Source organism: Bidens hawaiensis, unplaced genomic scaffold (genome assembly GCF_021521415.1).
Source record: "Bidens hawaiensis isolate Kalapana, Puna unplaced genomic scaffold, B.hawaiensis_p1.1 tig00011078_1, whole genome shotgun sequence".
NCBI lineage: Eukaryota > Viridiplantae > Streptophyta > Magnoliopsida > Asterales > Asteraceae > Bidens > Bidens hawaiensis.
The window spans coordinates 54,927-62,638 of record NW_027491855.1 but is presented as its reverse complement, the minus strand read 5'-3'; the positions used below and the strand labels follow the sequence as shown (position 1 = coordinate 62,638).

General features: G+C 32.8%; 1 pseudogene; it reads left to right on the top strand.

Moving 5' to 3' along the window:
• The first annotated feature begins 207 nt into the window (after positions 1 to 207).
• LOC143537058 (zinc finger BED domain-containing protein RICESLEEPER 1-like) lies at positions 208 to 2,478 on the top strand (annotated as a pseudogene).
• The last annotated feature ends 5,234 nt before the right edge of the window (positions 2,479 to 7,712 follow it).

Here is a 7,712-nt window from a genome sequence, read left to right as displayed (position 1 = left end):
GTTTAAACTATTTAAGTTGTCACATGATTTAACCGATGACTGGTAAGACGACTAGTATCTTGTTCCTGTCCTAAACTGTTAATTCATTCTATAGTATTTTGGAAGTATAAATGACTTTGTATATTAAAAGAACTATGCTTATTTGAATCATAATCTGACTTTGTTATATTTTTTTTATGTTTTAGGTTATCAATTGAGACTTGAGTGATGTCTAGACTTGGTTCAAATGATATAGAATTTCAAGCAAGTGCGGATACTCCAATGTCGGAAAAGGCGCCTAGTAGCGATGATGTCATAATAGTTAATGATGAAGATGAGAAGGCGAATGACACTGAAGAAAATAACGTGGTAGAAGAGGAAGGAAACAATGATAAAGATGAAGTGCATTACACTAAACGGAAAACAAAGTTGACATCACGCGCTTGGGATCATTTTCGTAAAATAACTGCTGCTGATGGAACTAAACTCCTTCAATGTATGCATTGTAATGAGAAACTGAAGGTGCTTAAGGATAGCTCCACTACACTGTTAATTAAACACATGGACAATAATTGCCCGAAATTTAAAGCTGATGTTAAAGGACAGTTAAGGTTAAATGCATCTTCTGGAAATGCATCGGGTTCTTCATCAATGGTCCAAAACTGGAAATTTAGCAATGCTAAGATACGGGAGATATCATCCCATATGGTTATGGTGCATGAACTACCATTTAATTTTGTTGAGTATGAGTTGTTTAACGTGTTGACGAAGGAAGCTAATCCAGAATTTGAAAAGATCTCACGTGCAGCATCTCGACAAGATTGTATTTCTAGTTACAATCTTCGAAAGAAAAGAATTCAAAAATTGTTGAACAATGCCAAGCGTGTGAGTATCACAACTGACATGTGGACATCTTTTCAGAATATACATTACATGGTAGTTACATGCCATTTTGTAGACTCGGATTTTGAGCTTCACAAATACATATTAATTTTGTAGATGTGCCTCCGCCGTATACCGGAGTAAACATCTATGATTGCTTATTTAAATGTTTAAAAGATTGGAATATTGAGATGAAGGTGGCTACGTTGACTGTTGACAATGCCAAGACTAATGATGTGGTAGCTCGAATGTTGTTGAAAATTTTAAATCTTCAAAAGAAACTTCCTCTCGATGGGAAATTGTTCCATGTTCGTTGTTGTGCGCACATTCTCAACTTGTTAGTTCAAGACGGTCTATCAGAAATTCAGCATATAATTCACAAAGTTCGTGAGAGCGTGAAACATGTGGGTGCCTCTCCGGGACGATTGCATCTCTTTACTGAGCTCACCAAACAATTGCAACTAAAAAAAAGCATCTTATCTTGGATGTTACTACTCGGTGGAATGCAACTTATGCTATGTTATCCACGGCCTTGGAATTTAAAAAAGTTTTTGTTAATTATGCTGACCAAGAAATTACATACAAGACATTGCCAAGTAGTGATGATTGGGATAAAGTCGAAAGTGTGTGCTCGTTCCTTTCACTCTTCAATGAGGCTACCAAAATAATTTCAAGTAAGCGTTCTCAATTACAGATAATATCATCATTTTTTTTAACATGTCAATATAATGACTGATGTGATTGTTAATCAATATTTAATCTAGATATTTTATTTTAATTATTCTTTAATATTGTAGGTTCCGAGTATCCAACTTCTAATTTATTTCTCAGCGAGTTATATGTTATAAAGAAAGCATTGGATAAAGTAGCTTTAAAGGAGGGTGATTGCATGAACTCAATGGCCCTTAAGATGAAAGGAAAATTTGATAAGTATTGGGATTCTTCTAATCTGTTGATTTCTTTTGGTGCTATTTTGGACCCTAGATATAAAATGGAGTTAATTAATTTTTCTTTCAAGATAATATATTCTGAAGGTTTGTGGGAAGTAGAAGCTCAACTTGTTCGTGATGCTTTAGAGGATTTGTTTGAAGAATATGTTGAGGCGCATAAAGAATCCAATACTGTTCAATCCAACAATGGAACCGGGATCAGAGCTAGTACTTCTAACAGCTCTAGCTTCACTATTTCTCGATTTAGTATGAACACAGGTAGTGCTAAGTTCGCCCAACATATTAGAAGTGTTAATACTGTTGAACGCGCGAAGTCAGAGTTAGCCACTTATTTGGATGAAGGAATATACTTGTGTGAGGCTGATACAAATTTTGATGCATTAAAATGGTGGAAGGAGAATAGGCATAAGTATAGAATTTTGTCTAAAATGGCAGCTGATATCTTATCCGTTCCAATAACAACTGTTGCTTCTGAATTAGCTTTTAGCGCAGATACACTTGTTTGTGGAGCTGATTGGTATCGTCATTATTATGGATTACATAAAAAGAAAACCAAGGTGATTTGCTTATTCTTTCAATTATAATCTCATTACTATTCAACAACTAACATATTTTTCATTGCTAACTGTAGGAAAATGGCGATATTGCATACATCATGCTTGAATGAAAAATACGGTGAAGTATAAAATTATTGTGTTATTGGTTTCGTAAATATAATATGTACATTAGGACCACTAATAGCATATATCTCTTTTTATTATAGGTTAGCATGGAAGACTTTGGATAACACGTTTTGGATGAAACAAGGATGAACGGTTGATTTTTTTTGTTGGAATGATGAACTTTTTGATAGAATTTTGATGGATTCTTTTCATGTACTCATAAAAAACAATTTGGATGTAATTTTTGGATGATCAGATGTTGTTAATGACTGCTGTTAATGATTGTTCTTTTGTGTTCGTTTGTGTTCATTTAGTGTTCATTTAGTATTCATATATGTTCATTTAGTGTTCATATATGTTCGTTTATGTTCGTATAAGTGCTTGTTTATGTTCGTTTAAGTGTTCGTTTACGTTTACGAACTGTTCGTTGAGGTTTTAAATGAACGAACACGAACAGGCCCACATTTTAAACAAACGAACACGAACATATATTTTATGTTCGTTTAAGTGTTCGAGTTCGGTTCGTGTTCGTCTAAAGTTAAACAAACGAACACAAGCATGCCCATGTTCGTGATCGATCGGATCGTTTACAGGCCTAGTAATGGGTACCTCATGATCTACACCCATGTTTACATTATTTCCTTTATGTAATCGTATGCATGAATGAAAATGGCAGATGAGTTTTATGTTTAAAAATGAGTTTGATTAATTTATCTCTTGTGTGTGAGAGTTAAATTGATTTTGTCTATGCTATCTCGATTTTGGCATCTCGAGTGGTGTTCTTAGACCCGATCCTCTAACCGTAGTGGTGTATCTGTATCTTCGGTTCAAGATCGTAGCCCAACAATTTATTTCGGTGGTGTATCTGTATCCGAAATCGATCGTTGAACTATCCGTTTTAATTTTCATTTCAATTTTCATACCCGTTACCGGTGATATTGCTATCATGATGGGTATCAAATCTAGCCAATAAAACAATAAAAAACCTACTGACTTACTAGTTATATAACCCTAGTATGAATGGAAGTAAGATCATGTTGACAAATTAACTATATCATTACCAAAAGCGTCTAAATGTATGTGCGATTATTCCTTAAATAAATTAAAACGCGAGATTTTGAATTAAATAAACTTAAGATCAACGCAAACAAACTAACTACTAATAAAATTGAAATAAAAACATTAATTAAATTGTAGAGTGAATTTAGATATTCAAAAACTAATTACAACACTAAGGCAAATTCTTGATTTGATTCGGTTTACGATCATCAACAATTATGGTGCAATGCCTATTTGTTTAAACTGTTTATTTTAATACTAGATTTCACGTCGTTTGGATATCCACTCCATCTAATGTAGTTCGTTGATTAAAGCCAATTCCACTAGTCTAAGCTCGTGTCACTCGTATTTTAGCATGCGGGTTGCGACGATATAAGTATGGGTTAAAAACAAACACAAACGTCGTTTAGATTGTGTGATTCTATAACGAGTTTAGATTAGACAAATGTAAAATGTTATTTGTTCCTTTTAGTTATTAAAAACTGGTTAGAGTTTAAAACTTGAAGAACTTTATTAGAATAATTAACAAAATGGAAAATTTTATTAACGAGCTAATATGTTTCCGAAAAAGATCCCGGTCTAAGATATATATATACACACACACACACACAGTGGCGGATCTTGAGCATATAGTATGAATGGGCCGAAATTCACGAGAGACAAAAAAAAATTTCCCCCCTGCTTCTATGTTTCCGGTCGGCAATCCGTTTTGGGTCGGGTCAAACAATAAAAAAACTATATTCAATCATTCAACTCAAATACCAATTCAATAATTTAAATTTAAATTCAATAATTCAAAGATCGTTCTTACACAAAAGAAATCAATATTTTGAACAAACAAAAACAAGATGCAAGTAGAAGAATGAGTACCTGAAAAGAATCACAACTCAGCCTGGCGACTTTTAAGCTCTTTGAACTCATCAATTACGGATGTTGAATCAAAACTTTCAGCAAGTTCTTTTTCGATGTAAATCACCAAGTTATTCGCGTGATAATCATCGGACATCTTATTGGGAAGACGATTCTTGAATATTTTCATTGCTGAAAATCCCTTCTCTGTTATTTGTAGAAACCGGAAGTGTCAAGATTAGCCGAACCACTCTATCAAGCAAATAATATTCATCACGTAATTGAGTTTCCGCAAGACTTTTGCATAGATCAACAATAGATGATGCACCACTTAACTTGGGATTATTTGGCATATGAAAATTAAAAGAATTCAATTGAACTCGTAATTGAATTCTCTCTTGCTCCGTGAAATCTTCGGGATAGTACTTCTCAACAAGAAGATAAATCTCATCAACATCAATCACTTTTGGACTTTACCATGATTTAACCTAGCACATAACCACAACAAATATTTAACAAATTAGCCTAACATAGTAACAACAAATATTTAACCTATAAAAAATAACCTATGAATTGAAAAAAAAAACAAAGAAACAAATGATTGAAAGATGCTTTTGGGAACCAACAAGAACTTTTTAACCCCTTTCCCTTTCTATTGCAAATTTTAGTTGGCTCCTCACTTCCTCAACTCAAAACTTTGCCTCCTGCCCTCCTCAAAAGTGAAAAACTCAAAGTTGCAAATTGATTTCTGCAAATCGTCTAGCACTCTGGCTCCTCTGCTCTTGTTCGATTATCAATCAAGGTTCGGTTATATGTTTAATTGGGCTTGCTAATAAATTGTTCAAAAAATCATTCCTTTATAATTGGGTTTTATTTTTTTAGCCTTTCTTAGCTGGCCCAGACTCAAATAATACGGATGGGCCGGACTCAAATAACATGGCTAGGCCAGACTTAATAAATATAATTTTTTGGGGATTTTTTCGGTAAAAACACACTACTAAACGAAAAATATGGTGGGGTCGCGGCCCGATTCGCCCCGAAGCAAGCTCTGCCCCTATATATGTGTGTGTGTGTGTGTGTATGTGTATGTGTATATGTATATAGGGGAGATTTCAATTAAGAACCCCTTTGAGTTTTAAGAACTCGAAAGAACTCAGTGTAACGATTTTTTTTTCGAATTTTTTTTACACATGCGTAATATATGTAAGTTACATACACTTTAAAAAATTACACAATTTTTTACGCACCGAGTCGACTTTTTACACATGTGTAACGGACGTAAAAGTTAGTGTAACCACTTACATATTTATTCTCTCTTCTACTTTGACTTTTTTGCTAGATTTAATCTCAACCACATATTCCAACCCATTTAATTAAATGTGTGGCCTAGAATTGAAGTTCTTAAGTTCTTAAAACTCAACATGGTTCTCAAAATATCCTTCCCCTATGTGTGTGTGTGTGTGTGTGTGTGTGTAGGGTTAGGTTAAAATAAAAACCCATTTGAGTTGTGAAAACTCTAGAAACCCATTCTCAACCACATGTTTTTAATTAAAGATTAAATCTTGTGGTCCACAAATAAAGTTAATAACAAATGTTAACATAAATATAACTTTTTCTCTCTCCTAAAAACATATAAAAAAATTAGTAAAAATATGTTAAAAAATAGCAAAATAATTTTTTTTAATGTTTCGATGTTTTGTATTAAATGTTACAACATATATTACATGTAACAAAAAAAACCGATGTTACATAGGGTTTTCGCGAGTTTTCACAACTCAAGTGGGTTTTCATTATATACTTTGCCTATATATATATATATATGTATATATATATATATATATATATGGGGTAAGGTTAAAATGAAAACCCACTTGAGTTGTGAAAACCCGCGAAAACCCTATGTAACATCGTTTTCTTTTTTGTTACATGTAATATATGTTGTAACATTTAATACAAAACATCGAAAAATCAAAAAAAAAATATTTTGCTATTTTTTACTAATTTTTATATATGTTTTCAGGAGAGAGAAAAAGTTATATTTATATTTATATTTTTTATTCACTTTAATTGTGGACCACAAGATTTAAACATTAATTAAAAACATGTGGTTGAAAATGAGTTTCTAGAGTTTTCACAACTCAAGTGGATTTTCATTTTATACTTAGCCCATATATATATATATATATATGGGAAAGATCAAGAGAAAACTTCTTTTTAGGGAGGGAACTAGAGAACTCCTAATTATAGAGTTATTTTTGTAAATATGCTTCCCAATTACATCTGATACATCGTGAGAACCCCTCTGTCTTGTCTTCCCCATCTCCCCTGTAGCAACCATTGAAGATCAATTCTTAACCATAATCATCGATTCTAACCTAATTGACGATAGATATTGAAGATTGATTCTCTCTATTCATCGTTACATGCATGTATTGTTGAAGATCGACTCTTTAGCTTTGATTACAATCGTGAAATATGGTAATTGAAGTTTTTTCATTCATTTACCTGGTAAATTGATAGTGTGATTCCAGATTTACGCGATTCTAGGTTAAAAACAGGTGTTATTTGATGAAAAATCCCTAGTTTGTTTTATTAGAGTGCCTACCCCAGTTCATCTGTTGATGTTGATTCAAGTTCTAGCAAATCTAATTGTATTCTATTGCAATCTGTATGTATTGACGAACAAGGTAACATCTTCATTGCATGCTACATATATGTAATATGATGTTACGCATTGCGTATATGTAATATAAACTAAATATGATTTGTTTATTTAGAATGACTAATCGAGCTCCTATGCTAATATTGCTTCAAGTTCTAGAAATTCTACTCATATCTTTGCAAATTTATGGTGTCGAATAATAAGATAAGCATCTTATTTTTGTACACTATATATATGTAATATGGTGTTACATGAATATAAATTAACATGAGATTAATATATATACAGTACATATTTTCTAGCATATTTGATATACAGTTGAGTATATAATCGTACACGCTACGTGTAGGCCCCGTCAACATGTTCTCTGACAACTCGTTGATTTGTTAGGAATCACTCCAATAAAAGAGGTAAGTAAATCTCTTATTCAGGTTGCAGCAAGCCTAGCTGCTGACTATATGATTGAACTAATGACATGTACAGTTGGACTTTTAGTTTTATGGTCACTCTTACAATTAGTGGCATGTGCAGGTGAGGAAATACGTGTCATGTTGCAAACACACATAAATAATGCTATGTTGTGCCGATACTCTAAAGTGTGTTCCGCATCCAAGTCAGGGAAGATTAGTGGTGATATTAGGAATTGAATAACCTTGTAGTTTGAATTTT